This window comes from Oncorhynchus masou, chromosome 12 (genome assembly GCF_036934945.1).
Source record: "Oncorhynchus masou masou isolate Uvic2021 chromosome 12, UVic_Omas_1.1, whole genome shotgun sequence".
Taxonomy (NCBI): Eukaryota; Metazoa; Chordata; class Actinopteri; order Salmoniformes; family Salmonidae; genus Oncorhynchus; species Oncorhynchus masou.
The window spans coordinates 61556698-61584155 of NC_088223.1; the positions used below are offsets into that span (position 1 = coordinate 61556698).

At 50.4% G+C, this 27458-nt stretch overlaps 1 pseudogene; it reads left to right on the plus strand.

Annotated features, from left to right (window-relative positions):
* LOC135550575 (cell adhesion molecule DSCAML1-like) overlaps positions 1–27458 on the plus strand; it is a 151855-nt pseudogene that overhangs the window by 102608 nt on the left and 21789 nt on the right.

Here is a 27458-nt window from a genome sequence, read left to right on the forward strand (position 1 = left end):
CATATAATGTATAATAACATATAATATATAATAACATATAATGTATAATAACATATCATGTATAATAACATATAATAACATATAATGTATAATAATATATAATGTATGATAACATATAATAACATATAATGTATAATAACATATAATAACATATAATGTATAATAACATATAACAACATATAATGTATAATAACATATAATAACATATAATGTATAATAACATATAATAACATATAATGTATAATAACATATAATAACATATCATGTATAATAACATATAATAACATATAATGTATAATAACATAGAATATATAATAACATTTAATGTATAATAACATATAATAACATATAATGTATAATAACATATAATAATATATAATGTATAATAATATATAATGTATGATAACATATAATAACATATAATGTATAATAACATATAATAACATATAATGTATAATAACATATAATGTATAATAACATATAATAACATATAATGTATAATAACATATAATAACATATAATGTATAATAACATATAACAACATATAATGTATAATTATAACTGTATAATAACATATAATAACATATAATGTATAATAACATATAACAACATATAATGTATAATAACATATAATAACATATTGTGTATAATAACATATAATAACATATAATATATAATAACATATAATAACATATAATGTATAATAACATATAATAACATATAATGTATAATAACATATGATATATAATAACATATAATGTGTGTGAGAAATGGATGAGTATGAATGGGTGTGTGGTGTTTGATACCCTGTCAGATCAGGTCTCTAGACAGAGGACAGGACTGTAATGCACTGGGACTGAGCACTTCACACTACTGCCAACACCACTCACTGTCAGAGAAAGACGGATACAGAGAGGATGAGTAAAATGGATGGATGGAATAAAAGAAGGAGACCGACAAGGAACACTGAAGAAGTAGAAGTAAATACTGTACAGTCATTCAGAGAGACAAGGAACACTAAAGAAGTAGAAGTAAATACTGTACAGTCATTCAGAGAGACAAGGGAAGAGAGAGAGAGACAGATCTATATAAACACAGAGAAGAGAAAGAGCCTTTCTCCGAGAGAGGGCAAGAAAGAGATAAAGAGAGAGCAGAGGTAGGCTTTGCCAGTAGGCACATCATGGCAGCACAGAGTGTGACTCTGACAGGGTGAGGGGGGGGGGGGGGGGGTTGGGTGGCACAGCCAGGCCCCCCCAGAACACGCCACCAGCTGCCTTATTGCTCACTGACATTTAAACACAAACACACACACACAAATGTACGTACATGGACAGAGATGTGAAGAGATGTCTCCAGCTGCTTTTTTAATGAGTCTCCTCAACTGATTGAGCTGTTTTGTTTTTCTCTCTTTGTGTGTGTGTGTGTGTGTGTATTACTCATGTGTGTGTTCTCTCTCCTCCCCAGACCCCCTGCGAGTGACCCTTTCCCCCAAGAGTCTAAAGACGGGCATCAGCAGTACCCTGTTCTTTACCTGTGCTGTGGAGGGTTCTCCAGAGTACACAGTGGCCTGGTACAGGAACACAGACCCTATAATCCCAGATCAGCACATCTCTATCCAGGGCCCCCACAACGACACCCTGCAGATCACAGCGGCTCAGAAGAGCCACTCTGGGGCCTACCAGTGCTTCGCCTCCCGCAAGGGCCACACTGCCCAGGACTTCTCTATCATACTGCTGGAGGGTAAAAGGATGGAGAGAGGGAAGGAGGGATGGGAGGTGGGAGGGGAGGTGGGGGAAGCAGGCAACTTTATTCTTAACATTTATAACTGAAAAGCTGTGAATCAGAATTTCTTAGTAACACTGTTTATTCTCTCAAACAGGTGATGCTCTCTCTCTCTATCTATCTATCTATCTATCTATCTATCTATCTATCTCTCTCTCTGATCTCTCTCTCTTCTCTTTCACTCTCTCTCTCCCTCTTTTCTTTCTCACAGGTGATCTCTCTCTGTCTTTCTCTTTCTCACTGTTTCTCTCTCTCTCAGGTCTTTCTCTTTCTCACTCCGCTTTCTAACTCTCTTTTCTTTCTCACAGGCTTTCTGCTCTCTCTCTCTCTCTCTCTCTCTCTCTCTCTTCTCTTCTCTCCTCACTCTCTGCAGACTCTCTTTCTCTCTCTCCCTCTCTCTTTCTCGTTCTCTTTCTCACTTTACTTTCTCTCTCGCTTTCTCTCTCTCTCGATTTCTCTCTCTCTCTTTCTCCTGTAGATGGTACTCCTCGTATTGTGTTCCTTCAGTGAGCGTGGTGCCCCTGGGGAGCCTTTCTCCCTGATGTGTAAGGAGCCCCACCCCTTCCATCACCTGGACGCTGGAAACAGCCTGTGGTGCGAGACTCCGCCTACAAGACAAGCCAGTACACCCTATCAGATGGCCTGACCGTGTCACATGTCAACGTAAGCAGCCCGGCCATCCGCACGGGGAGTTTATTGCTGCGCCGCAAACAGGCCGGCAGACTGCGCGCATAAACGTAAGAGGTGCCTGTCTACTTTTCAATATACACACACCCCACACCCACACCTATACACACACTAAAACATGCACGTAGTACAGAGACAAGTGGAGATGTGTAGGGAGTTAGATACACGTGCAACACATCCACACATCCAACCCACATGTGTACATGCACTAACACACTATCAGGGATCAAGGTAAGACCCAGATGCAGACTGTCGAACTAACACTGTTTATTGTAGCAAACAGGTGATGCAGACTGTCCGAAGTAACACTGTTTATTGTAGCAAACAGGTGATGCAGACTGTCCGAAGTAACACGGTTTATTGTAGCAAACAGGTGATGCAGACTGTCCGAAGTAACACTGTTTATTGTAGCAAACAGGTGATGCAGACTGTCCGAAGTAACACTGTTTATTGTAGCAAACAGGTGATGCAGACTGTCCGAAGTAACACTGTTTATTGTAGCAAACAGGTGATGCAGACTGTCCGAAGTAACACTGTTTATTGTAGCAAACAGGTGATGCAGACTGTCCGAAGTAACACTGTTTATTGTAGCAAACAGGTGATGCAGACTGTCCGAAGTAACACTGTTTATTGTAGCAAACAGGTGATGCAGACTGTCCGAAGTAACACAGTTTATTGTAGCAAACAGGTGATGCAGACTGTCGAAGTAACACTGTTTATTGTAGCAAACAGGTGATGCAGACTGTCCGAAGTAACACTGTTTATTGTAGCAAACAGGTGAAGCAGACTGTCCGAAGTACCACTGTTTATTGTAGCAAACAGGTGATGCAGACTGTCCGAAGTAACACTGTTTATTGTAGCAAACAGGTGATGCAGACTGTCCGAAGTAACACTGTTTATTGTAGCAAACAGGTGATGCAGACTGTCCGAAGTAACACTGTTTATTGTAGCAAACAGGTGATGCAGACTGTCCGAAGTAACACTGTTTATTGTAGCAAACAGGTGATGCAGACTGTCCGAAGTAACACTGTTTATTGTAGCAAACAGGCGATGCAGACTGTCCGAAGTAACACTGTTTATTGTAGCAAACAGGTGATGCAGACTGTCCGAAGTAACACTGTTTATTGTAGCAAACAGGGGCAGACAAAGACAGGTCAAGGCATGCAGGGTTCAGAAATCCAGGGTAAGGCAGTGGTACCGGACAACAAGCAGGCTCAGGGTCAGGCAGAGAGGTCAGGCGGGCGGGAACAGGGTCAGGACAGGCAAAGGTCAAAACCAGGAGGACTAGCAAAGAGAGGCTGGGAAACGATAGGAGCTGACAGAGAAAACGCTGGTAAGCTTGAATGAACAAGACAAACTGGCAACAAACAGACGTTGAACACATGAATACACAGGGGATAATAGGGAAGATGGGTGACACCTGGAAGGGGGTGGAGACAAGCACAAGGACAGGTGCAACAGATCGGATAGGCTTAGAGTTCATCTCTTCCAGTCATCCCTCTTCCTTTCTCTCAGTTTCTCCCTCTGAATGTGTCTCTCTCGCTTTCTATTTCTCTTTCTGTCTGTCTGTCTGTCTGTCTGTCTGTCTGTCTGTCTGTCTGTCTGTGTCTTGCCTAGTGTGTCTGTTTCTGTCTCTTTTGCTATGTGTCTGTCTCTCTCTGTCTCTCTCTATCGCTAATGCCTGTCTCTGTCTATGTCTGTTCTCATCAAGACCTTAGGACAGTGTTACTGAGGGTAATGTAGTCAAACACGTGCATACACCCATACACACAATCACTTAGAAAACACAAATAATTCATAGATATTACAAATATTACCAGTATGATTAGGAGGCATCACTAACCTCCCTCTCTACCCCTCAATCTGCCCCAACCACTCTCTCCCCTGTCCTCCCTCTCTACCCCTCAACCAGCCCCAATCACTCCTCCCTCTCCCTGTCCTCTGTCCTCCCTCTCTACCACTCTCTCCCTGTCCTCCCTCCCCTCAACCTGCCCCAACCACTCTCTCCCCTGTCCTCCCTCTCTACCCCTCAACCTGCCCCAACCACTCTCTCCCCTGTCCTCCCTCTCTACCCCTTCAACCTGCCCCAACCACTCTCTCCCCTGTCCTCCCTCTCTACCCCTTCAACCTGCCCCAATCACTCTCTCCCCTGTCCTCCCTCTCTACCCCTCAACCTGCCCCAATCACTCTCTCCCTGTCCTCCCTCTCTACCCTTCAACCTGCCCCAATCAATCTCTCCCCTGTCCTCCCTCTCTACCCCTCAATCTGCCCCAATCACTCTCTCCCCTGTCCTCCCTCTCTACCCTTCAACCTGCCCCAATCACTCTCTCCCCTGTCCTCCCTCTCTACCCCTCAACCTGCCCCAACCACTCTCTCCCCTGTCCTCCCTACCCCTCAACCTGCCCCAATCACTCTCTCCCTGTCCTCCCTCTCTACCCCTCAACCTGCCCCAACCACTCTCTCCCCTGTCCTCCCTCTCTACCCCTCAACCTGCCCCCCAACCACTCCCTCTCCCCTGTACCCCTCAACCTGCCCCAATCACTCTCTCCCCTGTCCTCCTCTCTACCCCTCAACCTGCCCCAACCACTCTCTCCCCTGTCCCCCAACCCCTCAACCTGCCCCAACCACTCTCTCCCCCTGTCCTCCCTCTCTACCCCTTCAACCTGCCCCAATCACTCTCTCCCCTGTCCTCCCTCTCTACCCCTCAACCTGCCCCAACCACTCTCTCCCCTGTCCTCCCTCTCTACCCCTCAACCTGCCCCAATCACTCTCTCCCCTGTCCTCCCTCTCTACCCCTCAACCTGCCCCAACCACTCTCTCCCCTGTCCTCCCTCTCTACCCCTCAACCTGCCCCAACCACTCTCTCCCCTGTCCTCCCTCTCTACCCCTCAACCTGCCCCAATCACTCTCTCCCTGTCCTCCCTCTCTACCCCAACCTCAACTCTCCTGCCCCACCCCTCACTCTCTCCCCTGTCCTCCCTCTCTACCCCTCAATCTGCCCCAATCATCTCTCCCCTCCTCCTCTCTACCCCTCCCTCCTCTCATGTCCCCCTCACCCCTGCCCCTCCCACTCTCCTCTCCCCTGTCCTCCCTCTCTTACCCCTCAACCTGCCCCAACCACTCTCTCCCCTGTCCTCCCTCTCTACCCCTCCCTCAACTCTCTCCCCTGCCCCAATCTGCCCCACTCTCTCCCCTGTCCTCCCTCTCTACCCCTCAACCTGCCCCAATCACTCTCTCCCCTGTCCTCCCTCTCTACCCCTCAACCTGCCCCAACCACTCTCTCTCCCCTGTCCTCCCTCTCTACCCCTCAATCTGCCCCAACCACTCTCTCCCCTGTCCTCCCTCTCTACCCCTCAACCTGCCCCAACCACTCTCTCCCCTGTCCTTTATCTTCTCTCTCCCCACTCCCTGCTTATCTTCCACCCCATGTCTCTCCCTCCTCCTCTGCTCCCATGTCCTCCTCTTATCTTCCACCCCATGTCTCTCCCTCCTCTCCTCCTCTCCCCTGTCCTCCTCTTATCTTCCACCCCATGTCTCTCTCCCCCTCTCCTCCTCTCTACCCCTTCCACCCCATGTCTCCCTCCCTCCTCTCCTCCTCTCCCCCTGTCCTCTCTCTTATCTTCCACCCCATGTCTCTCCCTCTCCTCTCTCCCCCCTTATCTTCCACCCCATGTCTCTCCCTCCTCCTCCCTCCCCTGTCCTCTCTCTTATCTTCCCATGTCTCTCCCTCCTCTCCTCCTCTCCCCTGTCTCTCTTATCTTCCACCCCATGTCTCTCCCTCCTCTCCTCCTCTCCCCTGTCCTCCCTCTCTTCTCTATGTCTCCAGGTTCTCCTAGGATCAGGGAGATGCGTGACATCACGGCTGTAGCTGGAAGGAACACCTTTATAACCTGTCGTGTGATTGGTTACCCATACTACTCTATCAAGTGGTTTAAGGATGGCATGCTGCTGCCTGACAACCATCGGCAGGTTGTGTATGAGAATGGAACCCTGAGGCTGAGTGATGTGCAGAAGGGCATGGACGAGGGTACCTACCTGTGTAGTGTGCTTATACAGCCACAGACCTCCATCGACCAGACTGTCCACGTCACTGTGAAAGGTAGGGGACTGGACAGGGGTGGGGGACAAGGGGTAGGGGCAAAGGTGAAATACAGGTATGGGAAAGGGAGTTGGTATGAAAACTACCAATGACAGGCTGTTCACTACAATGCAGTGGATTTGTTGAAAGTCATCAACGTTTGGGCAAGGTTTCTTCTTAGACGTAACCAGACACTCAGCTCAACAGGGTCTTCACACCATTGTGTTAAAAGCATCTAGCTTTATATGGATGTGTATGTGTGTGTTGAGTGGGTTGTAGAGGTGTGTGTGTGTTGAGTGGGTTGTAGAGATGTGTGTGTGTTGAGTGGGTTGTAGAGATGTGTGTGTTTTGAGTGGGTTGTAGAGGTGTGTGTGTGGGGGGGGGGGTAGCTGTAGAGGGATGTGTATGTGTGTGTTGGGGGGGGGGCTGTAGAGGTGTGTGTGTGTGGTGTGTGGGGGGCTGTAGAGGTATGGTGTGTTGAGGGGGCTGTAGAGGTGTGTGTGTGTGTGATGTGTGGGGGGCTGTAGAGGTGTGTGTGTGTTGAGTGGGTTGTAGAGATGTGTGTGTGTTGAGTGGGTTGTAGAGGTGTGTGTGTGGGGGGTAGCTGTAGAGGGATGTGTATGTGTGTGTTGGGGGGGGGCTGTAGAGGTGTGTGTGTGGTGTGTGGGGGCTGTAGAGGTATGGTGTGTTGGGGGGGCTGTAGAGGTGTGTGTGTGGTGTGTTGGGGGGGCTGTAGAGGTGTGTGTGTGGGGGGAGCTGTAGAGGTGTGTGTGTGTGGGGGGAGCTGTAGAGGTGTGTGGTGTGTTGGGGGGCTGTAGAGGTGTATGTGTGGTGTGTGGTGTGTGGGGGGCTGTAGAGGTGTGTGTGTGTGTGTGTGTTGGGGGGCTGTAGTGGTGTGGGTGTGTGGGGGGCTGTAGAGGTGTGTGGTGTGTTGGGGGGGCTGTAGAGGTGTGTGGTGTGTTGTGGGGGCTGTAGAGGTGTGGGGGGGCTGTGTGTGTGGTGTGTTGGGGGCTGTAGAGGTGTGTGTGTGGTGTGTTGGGGGGCTGTAGAGGTGTGTGTGTGGTGTGTTGGGGGGGCTGTAGAGGTGTGTGTGTGGTGTGTTGGGGGGCTGTAGTGGTGTGTGTGGGGGGTGTGTTGTGGGGGCTGTAGAGGTGTGTGTGGTGTGTTGTGGGGGGCTGTAGAGGTGTGTGTGTGGTGTGGCTGTGTGTGTGTGTGTGTTGGGGGGCTGTAGAGGTGGTGTGTTGGGGGGCTGTAGAGGTGTGTGTGTGTGTTGGGGGGCTGTAGAGGTGTGTGTGTGGTGTGTTGGGGGGCTGTAGAGGGTGTGTGTAGTGTGTTGGGGGGCTGTAGAGGTGTGTGTGTAGTGTGTTGGGGGGCTGTAGAGGTGTGTGTGTGGTGTGTTGGGGGGCTGTAGAGGTGTGTGTGTGGTGTGTTGGGGGGCTGTAGAGGTGTGTGTGGTGTGTTGGGGGGGCTGTAGAGGTGTGTGTGTGGTGTGTTGGGGGGCTGTAGAGGTGTGTGTGTGGTGTGTTGGGGGGCTGTAGAGGTGTGCGTGTGTGTGTCCCTGATTTAATTAGATTAATCATAATGAGGCCCAGATTAATCCCCTAGATGTCTCAGCTGTAGCACCCCCACCCCCACCCCCTCCGCTACCATGGCAACGGCATGACTTCTTCCGCCAGTTGGCCTCTAATCAGAGCTCCTATTATGGGCTATTGGAGATGACAGGGGTGGGCAAGTCAGGGGGCATACTACACTAGCCAACAACAGCCTGCTCTGTGGCCCTCTCTCTACACCCAAGGTGTCCAATCCAGTCCACACACTCTCACACGCTCTCCCTTTCTCTGACCTCTAACCCCTGACTTCTGTAACCTCTGCCCCCCAGTGCCGCCCCTGATCCAGCCCTTTGACATCCCTTCCACGTCGGTGGGAAAGCTGATGTACATCGCCTGCGTGGTGTCGTCAGGTGACATGCCCATCCGCATCACCTGGCACAAAGATGGGCAGCTTATCGTACCTGGCTCCGCCTCCGGCGTTGGCATAGAGACCAAGGAGTTCATGAGCTCCCTGCAGATCTCCAAGGTGACCCTGAAGCACAACGGCAACTACACCTGCATTGCTAGCAACGCCGCGGCAACCGTCAGCTGGGAGAGACAACTGATCGTCACCGGTGAGAGAGGGAGGAGGGGAAGAGATGGGAGGAGGAAGAGATGGGAGGAGGGGAAGAGATGGGAGGAGGGGAAGAGATGGGAGGAGGGAAGAGATGGGAGGAGGGGAAGAGATGGGAGGAGGGGAAGAGATGGGAGGAGGGGAAGAGATGGGAGGAGGGGAAGAGATGGGAGGAGGGGAAGAGATGGGAGGAGGGGAAGAGATGGGAGGAGGGGAAGAGATGGGAGGAGGGGAAGAGATGGGAGGAGGGGAAGAGATGGGAGGAGGGAAAGAGATGGGAGGAGGGGAAAGAGATGGGAGGAGGGGAAGAGATGGGAGGAGGGGAAGAGATGGGAGGAGGGGAAGAGATGGGAGGAGAGATGGGAGGAGGGGAAAGATGGGAGGAGGGGAAGAGATGGGAGGAGGGAAAGAGATGGGAGGAGGGGAAGAGATGGGAGGAGGGGGAAGAGATGGGAGGAGAAGAGATGGGAGGAGGGGAGATGGGAGGAGGGGAAGAGATGGGAGGAGGGGAAGAGATGGGAGGAGGGGAAGAGATGGGAGGAGGGGAAGAGATGGGAGGAGGGGAAGAGATGGGAGGAGGGGAAGAGATGGGAGGAGGGGAAGAGATGGGAGGAGGGGAAGAGATGGGAGGAGGGAAGAGATGGGAGGAGGGGAAGAGATGGGAGGAGGGGAAGAGATGGGAGGAGGGAAGAGATGGGAGGAGGGGAAAGAGATGGGAGGAGGGGAAGAGATGGGAGGAGGGGAAGAGATGGGAGGAGGGGAAGAGATGGGAGGAGGGGGATGGGAGGAGGGGAAGAGATGGGAGGAGGGAAGAGATGGGAGGAGGGGAAAGGATGTGAGGAGGGGAAGAGATGGGAGGAGGGGAAGAGATGGGAGGAGGGGAAGAGATGGGAGGAGGGGAAGAGATGGGAGGAGGGGAAGAGATGGGAGGAGGGGAAGAGATGGGAGGAGGGGAAGAGATGGGAGGGAGGGAAAGGATGGGAGGAGGGGAAGTGATGGGAGGAGGGGAAGAGATGGGAGGAGGGGAAGAGATGGGAGGAGGGGAAGAGATGGGAGGAGGGAAGAGATGGGAGGAGGGGGAAGAGATGGGAGGAGGGGAAAGGATGGGAGGAGGGGAAGAGATGGGAGGAGGGAAAGGATGAGGAGGGGAAGAGATGGGAGGAGGGGAAGAGATGGGAGGAGGGGAAGGGAGATGGGAGGGGAAAGGATGAGGAGGGGAAGAGATGGGAGGAGGGAAGAGATGAGGAGGGGAAGAGATGGGGGAGGGGAAGAGATGGGAGGAGGGGAAGAGATGGGAGGAGGGGAAGAGATGGGAGGAGGGGAAGGATGGGAGGAGGGGAAGAGATGGGAGGAGGGGAAGAGATGGGAGGAGGGGAAAGGATGAGGAGGGAAGAGATGGGAGGGGGAAGAGATGGGAGGAGGGGAAGAGATGGGAGGAGGGAAGAGATGGGAGGAGGGGAAGAGATGGGAGGAGGGGAAAGAGATGGGAGGAGGGGAAGAGATGGGAGGAGGGGAAGAGATGGGAGGAGGGGAAGAGATGGGAGGAGGGGAAGGATGGGAGGAGGGGAAGAGATGGGAGGAGGGAAAGAGATGGGAGGAGGGGAAGAGATGGGAGGAGGGGAAGAGATGGGAGGAGGGGAAGAGATGGGAGGAGGGGAAGAGATGGGAGGAGGGGAAGAGATGGGAGGAGGGGAAGAGATGGGAGGAGGGAAGAGATGGGAGGAGGGGAAGAGATGGGAGGAGGGAAAGAGATGGGAGGGAGGGGAAGATGGGAGGAGGGAAGAGATGGGAGGAGGGGAAGAGATGGGAGGAGGGGAAGAGATGGGAGGAGGGGAAGAGATGGGAGGAGGGGAAGAGATGGGAGGAGGGGAAGAGATGGGAGGAGGGGAAGAGATGGGAGGAGGGGAAGAGATGGGAGGAGGGGAAGAGATGGGAGGAGGGAAAGGATGTGAGGAGGGGAAGAGATGGGAGGAGGGGAAGAGATGGGAGGAGGGGAAGAGATGGGAGGGAAGAAGAGGGAAGAGATGGGATGGGAGATTGAGGGGGAAGGGATGGGAGGAGGGGAAAGGATGGGAGGAGGGGGAAGAGATGGGAGGAGGGGAAGAGATGGGAGGAGGGGAAGAGATGGGAGGAGAGATGGGAGGAGGGGAAGAGATGGGAGGAGGGGAAGGGATGGGAGGAGGGGAAGAGATGGGAGGAGGGGAAGAGATGGGAGGAGGGGAAGAGATTGAGGAGGGGAAGAGATGGGGGAGGGGAAAGAGATGGGAGGAGGGGAAGAGATGGGAGGAGGGGAAGAGATGGGAGGAGGGGAAGAGATGGGAGGAGGGGAAGAGATGGGAGGAGGGGAAGAGATGGGAGGAGGGGGAAGAGATGGGAGGAGGGGAAGATGGGAGGAGGGGAAGAGATGGGAGGAGGGGAAGAGATGGGAGGAGGGAAGAGATGGGAGGAGGGGAAGAGATGGGAGGAGGGAAGAGATGGGAGGAGGGGAAGGGGAGGAGGGGAAGGGATGGGAGGGGGAAGAGATGGGAGGAGGGGAAGAGATGGGAGGAGGGGAAGAGATGGGAGGAGGGGAAGGGATGGGAGGAGGGGAAGAGATGGGAGGAGGGGAAGAGATGGGAGGAGGGGAAGAGATGGGAAGAGGGGAAGTGATGGGAGGAGGGGAAGAGATGGGACGAGGGGAAGAGATGGGAGGAGGGGAAGAGATGGGAGGAGGGGAAGAGATGGGAGGAGGGGAAGGATGGGAGGAGGGGAAGAGATGGGAGGAGGGGAAGAGATGGGAGGAGGGGAAGAGATGGGAGGGGGAAGAGATGGGGGAGGGAAGAGATGGGAGGAGGAGGGGAAGAGATGGGAGGAGGGGAAGAGATGGGAGGAGGGGAAGAGATGGGAGGAGGGGAAGAGATGGGAGGAGGGGAAGAGATGGGAGGAGGGGAAGAGATGGGAGGAGGGGAAGAGATGGGAGGAGGGGAAGAGATGGGAGGAGGGGAAGAGATGGGAGGAGGGGAAGAGATGGGAGGAGGGGAAGAGATGGGAGGAGGGGAAGAGATGGGAGGAGGGGAAGAGATGGGAGGAGGGGAAGAGATGGGAGGAGGGGAAAGGATGTGAGGAGGGGAAGAGATGGGAGGAGGGGAAGAGATGGGAGGAGGGGAAGAGATGGGAGGAGGGGAAGGATGGAGGAGGGAAGAGATGGGAGGGGGGAAGGATGGGAGGAGGGGAAGAGATGGGAGGAGGGGAAGAGATGGGAGGAGGGGAAGAGATGGGAGGAGGGGAAGAGATGGGAGGAGGGGAAGAGATGGGAGGAGGGGAAGAGATGGGAGGAGGGGAAGAAGAGATGGGGGGATGTGGGGGGAAGAGATGGGAGGAGGGGAAGAGATGGGAGGAGGGAAGAGATGGGAGGAGGGGAAGAAGATGGGAGGAGGGGAAGAGATGGGAGGAGGGAAAGAGATGGGAGGAGGGAAGAGATGGGAGGAGGGGAAGAGATGGGAGGAGGGGAAGAGATGGGAGGAGGGGAAGAGATGGGAGGAGGGGAAGAGATGGGAGGAGGGGAAGAGATGGGAGGAGGGGAAGAGATGGGAGGAGGGGAAGAGATGGGAGGAGGGGAAGGATGGGAGGAGGGGAAGAGATGGGAGGAGGGAAGAGATGGGAGGAGGGAAGAGATGGGAGGAGGGGAAGAGATGGGAGGAGGGGAAGAGATGGGAGGAGGGGAAGAGATGGGAGGAGGGGAAGAGATGGGAGGAGGGGAAAGATGGGAGGAGGGGAAAGAGATGGGAGGAGGGGAAGAGATGGGAGGAGGGAAAGAGATGGGAGGAGGGGAAGAGATGGGAGGAGGGGAAAGATGGGAGGAGGGGAAGAGATGGGAGGAGGGGAAGAGATGGGAGGAGGGGAAGGATGGGAGGAGGGGAAGAGATGGGAGGAGGGGAAGAGATGGGAGGAGGGGAAGAGATGGGAGGAGGGGAAGAGATGGGAGGAGGGGAAGAGATGGGAGGAGGGAAAGAGATGGGAGGAGGGAAGGATGGGAGGGGAAAGGATGAGGAGGGGAAGAGATGGGAGGAGGGGAAGAGATGGGAGGAGGGGATGAGGAGGGGAAGGATGGGAGGAGGGGAAAGATGGGAGGGGGGAAGAGATGGGAGGAGGGGAAGAGATGGGAGGAGGGGAAGAGATGGGAAGAGGGGAAGAGATTGAGGAGGGGAAGAGATGGGAGGGGGAAAGGATTGAGGAGGGGAAGGGATGGGAAGGGGAAAAGGATGGGAGGAGGGGAAGAGATGGGAGGAGGGGAAGAGATGGGAGGAGGGGAAGAGATGGGAGGAGGGGAAAGATGAGGAGGGAAGGATGGGAGGAGGGGAAGAGATGGGAGGAGGGGAAGAGATGGGAGGAGGGGAAAGGATGGGAGGAGGGGAAGAGATGGGAGGAGGGGAAGAGATGGGGAGGGGAAGAGATGGGAGGAGGGGAAGAGATGGGAGGAGGGGAAGAGATGGGAGAGGGGAAGAGATGGGAGAGGGGGGAGGAGGGGAAGAGATGGGAGGAGATGGGAAGAGGATGGAGGAGGGGAAGGATGGGAGGAGGGGAAGAGATGGGAAGAGGGAAGAGATGGGAGGAGGGGGGATGGGAGGGGAAGAGATGGGAGGAGGGGAAGAGATGGGAGGAGGGGAAGAGATGGGAGGGGAAGAAGATGGGAGGAGGGGAAGAGATGGGAGGAGGGGAAGAGATGGGAAGAGGGGGATGGGAGGAGGGGAAGAGATGGGAGGAGGGGAAGAGATGGGAGGAGGGGAAGAGATGGGGAGAGGAGGAGGGAAGAGATGGGAGAGGGGAAGTGATGGGAGGAGGGGAAGAGATGGGAGGAGGGGAAGAGATGGGGGAGGAGATGGGAGAGATGGGAGGAGATGGGAAGAGATGGGAAGAGGGGAAGTGATGGGAGGAGGGGAAGAGATGGGAGGAGGAAGGGGAAGAGATGGGAGAAGAGATGGGAAGAGATGGGAAGAGATGGGAGGAGGGGAAGGATGGGAGGAGGGGAAGAGATGGGAAGAGGGAAGAGATGGGAGAGGGGGAAGAGATGGGAGGAGGGGGAAAGGATGGGAGGGGAAGGAAAGGAGGAGGGGAAGAGATGGGAGGAGGGGAAAGGATGGGAGGAGGGGGGGAAAGGATGGAGGAGGGGGGAAGAGATGGGAAGAGATGGGAGGAGGGGAAAGGATGGGAGGAGGGGAAGAGATGGGAGAGATGGGAGGAGGGGGAAGAGATGGGAGGAGGGGAAAGGATGGGAGGAGGGGAAGAGGATGGGAGGAGGGGAAGGATGGGAGGAGGGGAAAGATGGGAGGAGGGGAAAGGATGGGAGGAGGGGAAGAGATGGGAAGAGATGGGAGGAGGGGAAGGATGGGAGGAGGGGAAGAGATGGGACGAGGGGAAGAGATGGGAGGAGGGGAAAGGATGGGAGGAGGGGAGATGGGAGGAGGGGAAATGATGGGAGGAGGGGAAAGATGGGGAGGGGAAGGATGGGAGGAGGGGAAGAGATGGGAGGAGGGGAAAGGATGGGAGGGGAAAGGATGTGAGGAGGGGAAAAGATGGGAGGAGGGGAAAGGATGGGAAGAGGGAAGTGATGGGAGGAGGGGAAGGATGGGAGGAGGGGAAGGGATGGGAGGAGGGGAAGAGATGGGAAGATGGGGGAAGAGATGGGAGGAGGGGAAAGGATGGGAGGAGGGGAAGAGATGGGAGGGGGGAGGGGAAAGGATGGGAGGATGGGGGAAGGGATGGGAGGAGGGGGAGATGGGAGGATGGGAAGGATGGGGAAAAGGATGGGAGGAGGGGAAAGGATGTGAGGAGGGGAAGAGATGGGAAGAGATGGGAGGAGGGGAAAGGATGGGAGGGGAAGGGGATGTGAGATGGGAAGAGATGGGAGGAGGGGGAAGGGATGGGAGGAGGATGGAAGAGATGGGAAGAGATGGGAAGAGATGGGAGGAGGGGAAGAGATGGGAGGAGGTGGTTGAAAAAAGGTGGTGTGTGAGATGCAGCAAGAGGGTTGAAAAATGTGTGGTGTTGAAGAATCAACGGAAGGGCTGATTTGGTATAAGTGTCATTTGAAATGAATAGTTATTATTGGTGAATAATGAAGAACCTCCGCCATTTTAGAGATGTTATCATGTATAATGACTGTTATTCTATACTGATTGTAACCAATATACCTTTTTCACCTCAGTTCCCCCTCGCTTTGTGGTACAACCTAACAACCAGGATGGGATCTATGGGAAGGCAGGAGTACTCAACTGCTCTGTGGAGGGATACCCTCCTCCCAAAGTCATGTGGAAACACGCCAAAGGTCCTGCAGCACTGACATCAACTAACTAACTGTCTACTATTCCATTCATCTTAGTAAAATAACTTGTCCAAAAATACATCATCATTTTCATCATCAATTTGAATTGATGATGAAAGAGACAATTAGGCAATTTGTGTATTTTTATTCTCTACTGTAACATCATAACTTAGATGAGAGACCAGGACCACTATGGGTAACTCTGTCCGTGACTTCCTCCCTGTAGGTATAGGGAACCCCCAGCAGTACCACCCTGTGCCTCTGACTGGTCGGATCCAGATCATGGGGAACGGCTCCCTGCTGATCCGTCATGTCCTGGAGGATGACCGGGGATACTACCTCTGTCAGGCCTCCAACGGAGTGGGCTCTGACATCAGCAAGAGCATGGTTCTTACTGTCAAGAGTGAGTAGCCTCTCTCTCTCTTTCTCTCTGTTTTTCTCTCTTTTTCTCTCTCTTTTTCTCTCTCTCTCTCTTTCTCCCTCTCTCTCTCTCTCTTTCTCTTTTTCTCTCTCTTTTTCTCTCTTTATCCCTCTCTCTCTCTCTTTCTCCCTCGCTCTCTCTCTCTCTTTCTCTTTTTCTTTCTCTTTTTCTCTCTTTTTCTCTCTTTCTCTCTCTCTCTCTCTCTCTCTCTCTCTCTCTCTCTCTCCTCTCTGACCCCAGCCCTGGGCTGAGCTTGGTTCTCCCTCCTGTTTGACCCCAGCCCTGGGCTGAGCTTGGTTCTCCCCTCCTGTTTGACCCAGGCCCTGGCTGAGCTTGGTTCTCCCCTCCTGTTTGACCCAGGCCCTGGGCTGAGCTTGGTTCTCCCCTCCTGTTTGACCCAGGCCCTGGGCTGAGCTTGGTTCTCCCCTCCTGTTTGACCCAGGCCTGGGCTGAGCTTGGTTCTCCCCTCCTGTTTGACCCAGGTCCTGGCTGAGCTTGGTTCTCCCCTCCTGTTTGACCCAGGCCCTGGCTGAGCTTGGTTCTCCCCTCCTGTTTGACCCAGGCCCTGGCTGAGCTTGGTTCTCCCCTCCTGTTTGACCCAGGCCTGGGCTGAGCTTGGTTCTCCCCTCCTGTTTGACCCAGGTCCTGGGCTGAGCTTGGTACTCCCTCCTGTTTGACCCCAGCCCTGGGCTGAGCTTGGTTCTCCCCTCCTGTTTGACCCCAGCCCTGGGCTGAGCTTGGTTCTCCCCTCCTGTTTGACCCCAGCCCTGGGCTGAGCTTGGTTCTCCCCTCCTGTTTGACCCAGGCCCTGGCTGAACTTGGTTCTCCCCTCCTGTTTGACCCAGGCCTGGGCTGAACTTGGTTCTCCCCTCCTGTTTGACCCAGCCCTGGGCTGAGCTTGGTTCTCCCCTCCTGTTTGACCCAGGCCCTGGGCTGAGCTTGGTTCTCCCCTCCTGTTTGACCCAGGCCTGGCTGAGCTTGGTTCTCCCTCCTGTTTGACCCAGGCCCTGGGCTGTTCTCCCCTCCTGTTTGACCCAGGCCCTGGCTGAGCTTGGTTCTCCCCTCCTGTTTGACCCAGGCCCTGGGCTGAGCTTGGTTCTCCCCTCCTGTTTGACCCAGGCCCTGGCTGAGCTTGGTTCTCCCCTCCTGTTTGACCCAGGCCCTGGGCTGAGCTTGGTTCTCCCCTCCTGTTTGACCCAGGCCCTGGGCTGAGCTTGGTTCTCCCCTCCTGTTTGACCCAGGCCCTGGGCTGAGCTTGGTACTCCCCTCCTGTTTGACCCAGGCCCTGGGCTGAGCTTGGTTCTCCCCTCCTGTTTGACCCAGGCCTGGGCTGAGCTTGGTTCTCCCCTCCTGTTTGACCCAGGCCCTGGGCTGAGCTTGGTTCTCCCCTCCTGTTTGACCCAGGCCCTGGGCTGAGCTTGGTTCTCCCTCCTGTTTGACCCAGGCCCTGGCTGAGCTTGGTTCTCCCCTCCTGTTTGACCCAGGCCCTGGGCTGAGCTTGGTTCTCCCCTCCTATTTGACCCAGGCCCAGTGTCTTGGCTGTTCTGTGTGTCCTGGTTGTCCTGTCTGTCCTGGCTATCCTGTGTGTCTTGGCTGTCCTGTGTGTCCTGGCTGTCATTGTGTGTCCTGGCTGTCCCTGTGTGTCTTGGCTGTCCTGTATGTCCTGTCTGTCCTGTGTGTCCTGGCTGTCCCTGTGTGTCTTGGCTGTCCTGTGTGTCCTGGCTGTCCCTGTGTGTCTTGGCTGTCCTGTGTGTTCTGGCTGTCCCTGTGTGTCTTGGCTGTCCTGTGTGTTCTGGCTGTCCCTGTGTGTCCTGGCTGTGTCCTGCTGTCCTGTGTGTCTTGGCTGTCCCTGTCCTGGCTGTTCTGTGTGTCCTGGCTGTCCTGTGTGTCTTGGCTGTCCTGGCTGTCCTGTGTGTCCCTGGCTGTCCTGTGTGTCCTGGCTGTCCTGTGTGTCCTGGCTGTCCTGTGTGTCTTGGCTGTCCTGGCTGTCCTGGCTGTCCTGTGTGTCCTGGCTGTCCTGTCTGTCCTGTGTGTGGTTTGAAGAAAAGAAATCTTCTGATGAATTGGTGATGAAAACAAAACAGCAGGAACCCCTCAGATCAATAACCCATGCCGGCGGAGAGGAAGAAGGAACAAGGAAGAGGGGAGGAGGAGAGAGGTGGGGAAGAGAGGAGGGGGGGATGGGAGGGCCACGAGGGCTCGGAGCGTGAAATGAAAACAGATAGTGATGGAGGGTCGATTTCTATTTTCTACACACCTGTACAGTTTCTTGATTTTTCAAATACCCATCTCTCTTTCCTTCTCTCATTTTGCCATATCTATTTATAATATTCATGAATGTCTCTCTGTGTGTGTCTTCAGTTCCAGCCATGATCACGTCACACCCCAACACCACCATGGCCATCAAGGGCCAGGTGAAGGAGCTGAACTGCACAGCGCGGGGCGAGCAGCCCATCATCATCCGCTGGGAGAGGGGCGACACCGTCATCGACGCCGAGAGGAACCCCCGCTACTCCATCACCATCAACAAGAAAGGGGACGAGGTCATCTCCACGCTCAAGGTTAGACACTGACGAAAGAGGGCAAAATACTGAGAGAGAATTGAAATTGAAGAGCATTAGAATTTAGAACAGAGCTCAATTGAGTTGAGATGAAAGTACTAAAGGGTACAGTCGTGTATGCTGGGTAGTTTTGACCACTAAATATTCCATGCCGTCTCTCTGTCTTCTATGTGTGTTGCTGTCCCCCATGTAGCTGAAGCCAGCGGAGCGCGGGGACTCAGTCTTCTTCTCCTGCCACGCCATCAACTCATACGGAGAGGGGCGAGGACTCATACAGCTTACCGTGCAAGGTGCCTGTCTCTCCCACTCTGCTATTACTGCACATAGGCTCACTGTTGACCGACCAGTGATTGAGGTCAAATTGATACCTAACATCCTCCACTCACACACACAGAGCCTCCTGACCCTCCGGAGTTGGAGGTGAGAGAGGTAAAGGACCGCAGTATGAACCTGCGCTGGATCCAGAGGTTCGACGGCAACAGCATCATCACCAGCTACGACATCGAGTATAAGAACAAGTCTGGTACGAGTCCAACCAGTCCAACCCTGTAAACCCTCACATCCTTATTGTCCTCAATCTAACTCCCTTTTCTCTGGTCCTCTAATGTCCTCTCTATCTGCTTCTATTTGTTACAGATACTTGGGATCACAAGTACACCACCAGGAACATCTCCCCCACTAACAACCAGGCTAACATCGTGGAGCTGCACCCTGCCTGTGTCTACAGCATCCGCATGTACTCCTTCAACAAGATCGGACGCAGCCAGCCTAGCAAGGAGCTCACCATCAGCACTGAGGAAGCACGTAAGTCTAACACACACTTATATACACACACACGCACAAACACACCCCTAATTAAAATGCTGTCTTGTTTGGTGTCATTGAAACCCTCATTTCAACATCTCACGTCAACAGAACCTGATGGGCCCCCTATGGACGTGATCCTCCAGCCAATGACGTCGCAGAGCATACGGGTCACATGGAGGGTAAACGTCATTAACCATCATGCCTCTTTTCCTTCATGCTATAATACCATAACAACTGAGACATTCAAACTAACCATCATCGATCTCCAGTCAGTGTCCTGACAGAGCTGTCCTCTGCCTCTCCCTCTCAGGCCCCCAGGAAGGAGCTTCAGAATGGGGTGATCCGGGGCTACCAGATTGGTTACCGTGAGAACGGGCCGGGCAGTAACGGCCAGTACAGCATTGTGGAGATGAAGGCCACAGGGGACAGCGAGGTGTACACTCTGGACAACCTGAAGAAGTTTGCCCAGTATGGAGTGGTGGTCCAGGCCTTCAACAGGGCTGGTACTGGCCCCTCTAGCACTGAGATCAACGCTACCACACTGGAGGATGGTAAGACTGGAGGGAGGGAGGGAGGAGGGAGGGAGGGGGAGGGAGGGAGGGAGGGAGGGGGGAGGGAGGGAGGGAGGGAGGGAGGGAGGGAGGGAGAATGCAAGAGAGAGAGAGAGAGGGCGGGGTTGGTGATGGGAGGAGATTCATACTCTGCTTGTAATCATTATTATTTATTTGTATAGTGCTTTTCGATACAGGTAACAAAGTGCTTCACATCATAAAATAATACAATGAAAGTGCAATCAAAGAAACAAAGACAGGAGGAAGGAGAATGAAACAAGACGGCTCATTCAAATCACACATTAAAAGCACCTTTATAAAAGTGGGTCTTCAGAAGGGATTTCAAAAGATGCACTGAATCTGTGAGTCCTGATCTGCTCTGGCAGAACATTCCAAAGTCTAGGGGCCTTAATGGCAAATGTCTGGTCTCCTTTCGTTTTCAACCTAGACTTGGAATGATCAACAGGTCCCTTCAGGGGATCTCCGGCTGCGTCCTGGCTCGTAGGGAGATAAAGGATCTGAGATGTAGGACGGGGCTAAACCAAGCCTAGGCTTAAACGTGACTGGTAGGCAAGCTAAAATAGGTGTGGTAATAAGGTAACATTCTGTTAAAAGCTGCAGCATTTTGTAGATGATGGAGTGATTTCTGAGACATGTATACAACGAGCTACAGTAATCTAGTTTCTAGAGGAAATAAAAGCATAATAAAAGTATAACGTTGCCAGATCAGTGACTGAAATAAAAGACTTGGCGATATCTTTTAGATGATAAAAGCAGGACATGCAGGTCAAGGTTTAAGGTGAAGGGTCAAAGAAGACACCAAGGCTTTTGTCAGTAGTTTTGACTTTGGTAGACAAATGACCAAGGTCATTTACAATCTGGGTTCTAGCAAGGTGGGGGCCAAATAAAACAACCTCAGATTTCTTCTCATGAGCTGGAGAAAATGGTCAGACATCCAACATTTGATGTCAGCAAGAGACATGTGAAGTGTAGCCACGCTAGCTTGGTCACTGGGTCTGATCGGTAGATAGAGCTGTGTGTCATCCTCATAGCAGAACAGGTGGGTTTGTTTAACTTGCCGACAGGATTAGAAAATAGAGATGTGCCAATAAGAATAGAGATGCACCATGCATTGATTCAGTTGTGCAAACACACTCTCACACACACAGCCTCTGAGACAAAATGGAGGAGATGAACATGCAGCACATCCCCCATCACTCTCCAGTTCTAATTAGCTCCCTCATTAGACTTAGAGAGAGAGAGGCCCATTACTCTATGAATATGCTTGGCCACTCTGCTCTCTCTCTTCCTTCCCCTCTCGCTTCTTTACTGGTTTCCTCTGTATTCCCTTTCAATTCACACCCTTTCTTTTTTTATCAGTCAATTTGTTTTTCTCCTCAATCTCTCTCCCTTGCTTTCATTGGGGAATCCCCCTGTCTCCTTCTCTCAATACTCTCTTTTTCATCTTTACATCAGACAGACAGACAACATCTTCGTCCCTCCCCCTCCCCTGTGTGTGCAGCCTTAATGACAGAGCTAGATGTAGATCCTGATTATGATAATGGTAGTGATAACTAAAACACACGCTCTCAGAATGTCTGTCTGTCTGCCGCTGCTGCTTCTACAGCTGCAATTATCACACAGCTGGACACATTGTCCTCTGTCCACACGCGTCTGCTTCTTATCCTCCATCTGTATCTCATCAACATCCTTCATGTTAACCCTTATCAGTCCAGTCTGCATCTCATCAACATCCTTCATGTTAACCATTATCCTCCGTCTGCATCTCATCAACATCCTGCATGTTGACCCTTATCCTCCATCTGCATCTCATCAACATCCTTCATGTTAACCCTTATCCTCTTGTCTGCATCTCATCAACATCCTTCATGTTAACATCCTTCATCTTATCCTCCATCTGCATCTCATCAACATCCTTCATGTTAACCCTTATCTTCCATCTGCATCTCATCAACATCCTTCATGTTAACCCTTATCAGTCCAGTCTGCATCTCATCAACATCCTTCATGTTAACCCTTATCCTCTGTCTGCATCTCATCAACATCCTTCATGTTAACCCTTATCAGTCCAGTCTGCATCTCATCAACATCCTTCATGTTAACCCTTATCCTGTCTGCATCTCATCAACATCCTTCATGTTAACCCTTATCCTCCGTCTGCATCTCATCAACATCCTTCATGTTAATCCTCCGTCCCTCATCAACAGTCTGCATCTCATCAACATCCTTCATGTTAAATCCCTCTGCATCTCATCAACATCCTTCATGTTAACCCTTATCCTCATGTCTGCATCTCATCATCCTTCATGTTAACCCTTATCCAGTTCATCAGTCCATCAAGTCTGCATCTCATCAACATCCTTCATGTTAACCCTTATCTCCAGTCTGCATCATCATCCTTCAACATCTTCTTCATGTCATCAACCCTTATGTCATCAAGTCCGTCTGCATCTCATCAACATCCTTCATGTTAACCCCTTATCAGTCCAGTCTGCATCTCATCAACATCCTTCATGTTACACCCTGTTAACCCTTATCCGTCTGCATCTCATATCCTCCGTCTGCATCTCATCAACATCCTTCATGTTAACCCTTATCCTACGTCTGCATCTCATAACATCCTTCATGTTAACCCTTATCAGTCCAGTCTGCATCTCATCAACATCCTTCATCAACATCCTTTAACCATCTTATCAGTCCAGTCTGCATCTCATCAACATCCTTCATGTTTAACCCTTATCCATCTCGTCTGCATCTCATCAACATCCTTCATGTTAACCCTTATCCTACGTCTGCATCTCATCAACATCCTTCATGTTAACTGCCTCATCAACATGTCCTCTGTCTGCATCTCATCAACATCCTTCATGTTAACTGCCTTATCCTCTGTCTGCATCTCATCAACATCCTTCATGTTAACCCTTATCAGTCCAGTCTGCATCTCATCAACATCCTTCATGTTAACCCTTATCCTCTGTCTGCATCTCATCAACATCCTTCATGTTAACCCTTCCATCCTCTTGTCTGCATCTCATAACATCCTTCATGTTAACCCTTATCCCTACGTCTGCATCTCATCAACATCCTTCATGTTAACCCTTATCCAGGTCTGCATCTCATCAACATCCTTCATGTTAACCCTTATCCTCAGTCTGCATCTCATCAACATCCTTCATGTTTATCTGCATCTCATCAACATCCTTCATGTTAACCCTTATCAGTCCAGTCTGCATCTCATCAACATCCTTCATGTTAACTTATCCTCTGGCATCTCATCAACATCCTTATCAGTCCATCTCATCATCAACATCCTTCATGTTAACCCTTATCCTCTGTCTGCATCTCATCAATCATGTTAACATCCTTCATGTTAACCCTATCCGTCTGCATCTCATCAACATCCTTCATGTTAACCCTTATCCTCCATCTGCATCTCATCAACATCCTTCATGTTAACCCTTATCCTCTGTCTGCATCTCATCAACATCCTTCATGTTAACCCTTATCCTCTGTCTGCATCTCATCATCAACATCCTTCATGTTAACCCTTATCCTCTGTCTGCATCTCATCAACATCCTTCATGTTAACCCTTATCAGTCCACTGTCTGCATCTCATCAACATCCTTCATGTTAACCCTTATCCTCTGTCTGCATCTCATCAACATCCTTCATGTTAATCCTCTGTCTGCATCTCATCAACATCCTTCATGTTAATCTCATCAACTCATACTTATCCCTCCATCTGCATCTCATATCATGTTGACCCTTATCCTCTGTCTGCATCTCATCAACATCCTTCATGTTAACCCTTATCCTCCGTCTGCATCTCATCAACATCCTTCATGTTAACCCTTATCCTCTGTCTGCATCTCATCAACATCCTTCATGTTAACCCTTATCCTCCAGTCTGCATCTCATCATCTCATCAACATCCTTCATGTTAACCCTTATCCTCCGTCTGCATCTCATCAACATCCTTCATGTTAACCCTTAAGTCCAGTCTGCATCTCATCATCCTTCATGTTCTGTCTGCATCTCATCAACATCCTTCATGTTAACCCTTATCCTCCAGTCTGCATCTCATCAACATCCTTCATGTTAACCCTTATCCTCTGTCTGCATCTCATCAACATCCTTCATGTTAACCCTTATCCTAACCCTTATGTCTGCATCTCTCATCTCATCCAGTCTGCATCTCATCAACATCCTTCATGTTAACCCTTATTCTCCATCTGCATCTCATCAACATCCTTCATGTTAACCCTTATCCTCTGTCTGCATCTCATCAACATCCTTCATGTTAACCCTTATCAGTCCAGTCTGCATCTCATCAACATCCTGCATGTTAACCCTTATCCTCTGTCTGCATCTCATCAACATCCTTCATGTTAACCCTTATCCTCTGTCTGCATCTCATCAACATCCTTCATGTTAACCCTTATCCTTCATGTCTGCATCTCATCAACATCCTTCATGTTTAATATCCAGTCTGCATCTCATCAACATCCTTCATGTTAACCCTTATCCTCCAGTCTGCATCTCATCAACATCCTTCATGTTAACCCTTATCAACATCCTGTCTGCATCTCATCAACATCCTTCATGTTAACCCTTATCAGTCCAGTCTGCATCTCATCAACATCCTTCATGTTAACCTTATCCTCCGTCTGCATCTCATCAACATCCTTCATGTTAACCTTAACCTATCCATGTCATCAACATCCTTCATGTTAACCCGTCTGCATCCTCTGTCTGCATCTCATCAACATCCTTCATGTTAACCCTTATCCTCTGTCTGCATCTCATCAACATCCTTCATGTTAACCCTTATCTTCTCCGTCTGCATCTCATCAACATCCTTCATGTTAACCCTTATCAGTCCAGTCTGCATCTCATCAACACTGTCTGCATCTCATCAACATCCTTCATGTCATCAACATCCTGCATGTTAACCCTTATCTCTGTCTGCATCTCATCAACATCCTTCATGTTAACCCTTATCCTCTGTCTGCATCTCATCAACATCCTTCATGTTAACCCAGTCTGCATCTCATCAACATCCTTCATGCATCTCATCAACATCTCATCAACATCCTTCATGTTAACCCTTATCCTCTGTCTGCATCTCATCAACATCCTTCATGTTAACCCTTATCCTCTGTCTGCATCTCATCAACATCCTTCATGTTAACCCATTATCCTCCTTCATGTTAACCCTTATCCCATCTGCATCTCATCAACATCCTTCATGTTAACCCTTCAACTTCATGTTAACCCTTATCTGTCTGCATCTCATCAACATCCTTCATGTTAACCCTTATCCTCCGTCTGCATCTCATCAACATCCTTCATGTTAACCCTTATCCTCTGTCTGCATCTCATCAACATCCTTCATGTTCATGCATCTCAACATCCTTATCCTTATCAGTCCAGTCTGCATCTCATCAACATCCTTCATGTTAACCCTTATCCTCTGTCTGCATCTCATCAACATCATTCATCAACATGTTAACCCTTATCCTCTGTCTGCATCTCATCAACATCCTTCATGTTAACCCTTATCCTCCTGTCTGCATCTCATCAACATCCTTCATGTTAACCCTTATCCATCTGCATCTCATAACATCCTTATCCTCTGTCTGCATCTCATCAACATCCTTCATGTTAACCCTTATCCTCTGTCTGCATCTCATCAACATCCTTCATGTTAACCCTTATCAGTCCAGTCTGCATCTCATCAACATCCTTCATGTTAACCCTTATCCTCCTGTCTGCATCTCATCAACATCCTTCATGTTAACCCTTATCCTCTGTCTGCATCTCATCAACATCCTCTGTCTGCATCTCATCAACATCCTTCATGTTAACCCTTATCCTCCAGTCTGCATCTCATCAACATCCTTCATGTCAGTCCAGTCTGCATCTCATCAACATCCTTCATGTTGCATCTCATCAACATCCCTTATCCTCCGTCTGCATCTCATCAACATCCTTCATGTTAACCCTTATCCTCTGTCTGCATCTCATCAACATCCTTCATGTTCTTATCATGTTGCATCTCATCAACATCCTTGTCTGCATCTCATCAACACCCTTCATGTTAACCCTTATTATCCATCTGCATCTCATCAACATCCTTCATGTTAACCCTTATCCTCTGTCTGCATCTCATCAACATCCTTCATGTTAACCCTTATCCTCCGTCTGCATCTCATCAACATCCTTCATGTTAACCCTTATACTCCGTCTGCATCTCATCAACATCCTTCATGTTAACCCTTATCCTCTGTCTGCAACTCATCAACATCCTTCATGTTAACCCTTATCCTCCGTCTGCATCTCATCAACATCCTTCATGTTAAATCCTTAGTCTGCATCTCATCAACATCCTTCATGTTAACCCTTATCCTCCGTCTGCATCTCATCAACATCCTTCATGTTAACCCTTATCCTCTGTCTGCATCTCATCAACATCCTTCATGTTAACCCTTATCCTCCATCTGCATCTCATCAACATCCTTCATGTTAACCCTTATCTCTTGTCTGCATCTCATCAACATCCTTCATGTTAACCCTTATCCTCTGTCTGCATCTCATCAACATCCTTCATGTTAACCCTTATCCTCCAGTCTGCATCTCATCAACATCCTTCATGTTAACCCTTATCCTCCGTCTGCATCTCATCAACATCCTTCATGTTAACCCTTATCCTCTGTCTGCATCTCATCAACATCCTTCATGTTAACCCTTATCAGTCTGCATCTCATCAACATCCTTCATGTTAACCCTTATCCTCCTGTCTGCATCTCATCAACATCCTTCATGTCTGCATCTCATCAACATCCTTATGTTCCTTATCCTGTCTGCATCTCATCAACATCCTTCATGTTAACCTCATCAACATCCTTATCCTCTGTCTGCATCTCATCAACATCCTTCATGTTAACCCTCATATCATGTCCAGTCTGCATCTCATCAACATCCTTCATGTTAACCCTTATCCTCCTGTCTGCATCTCATCAACATCCTTCATGTTAACATCCTTATCTTATCTGTCTGCATCTCATCAACATCCTTCATGTTAACCCTTATCCTCTGTCTGCATCTCATCAACATCCTTCATGTCATGTTAACCCTTATCCTCTGTCTGCATCTCATCAACATCCTTCATGTTAACCCTTATCAGTCCAGTCTGCATCTCATCAACATCCTTCATGTTAACCCTTATCCTCTGTCTGCATCTCATCAACATCCTTCATGTTAACCCTTATCCTCTGTCTGCATCTCATCAACATCCTTCTTCATGTCATAACCCTTATCCTCTGTCTGCATCTCATCAACATCCTTCATGTTAACCCTTATCCTCTGTCTGCATCATCATCATGTTAACATCGTCTGCATCTCACATCCTTCATGTTAACCCTTATCAGTCCAGTCTGCATCTCATCAACATCCTTCATGTTAACCCTTATCCTCCGTCTGCATCTCATCAACATCCTTCATGTTAACCCTTATCCTCTGTCTGCATCTCATCACATCCTTCATCCTTCATGTTAACATCCTTATGTTCCTTATGTCTGCATCTCATCAACATCCTTCATGTTAACCCATTATCCATCTCATCAACATCTTCATGTCTGCATCTCATCAACATCCTTCATGTTAAATCCTTCATGTCCAGTCTGCATCTCATATCCTTCATGTTAACCCTTATCCCTGTCTGCATCTCATCAACATCCTTCATGTTAACCCTTATCCTCCGTCTGCATCTCATCAACATCCTTCATGTTAACCCTTATCCTCTGTCTGCATCTCATCAACATCCTTCATGTTAACCCTTATTCTGTCTGCATCTCATCAACATCCTTCATGTTAACCCTTATCCTCTGTCTGCATCTCATCAACATCTTCATTCATGTCATCAACATCCTTCTTATCCTCTGTCTGCATCTCATCAACATCCTTCATGTTAACCCTTATCCTGTCTGCATCTCATCAACATCCTTCATCCTATCATGTCTGCATCTCATCAACATCCTTCATAACCCTTATCTGTCTGCATCTCATCAACATCCTTCATGTTAA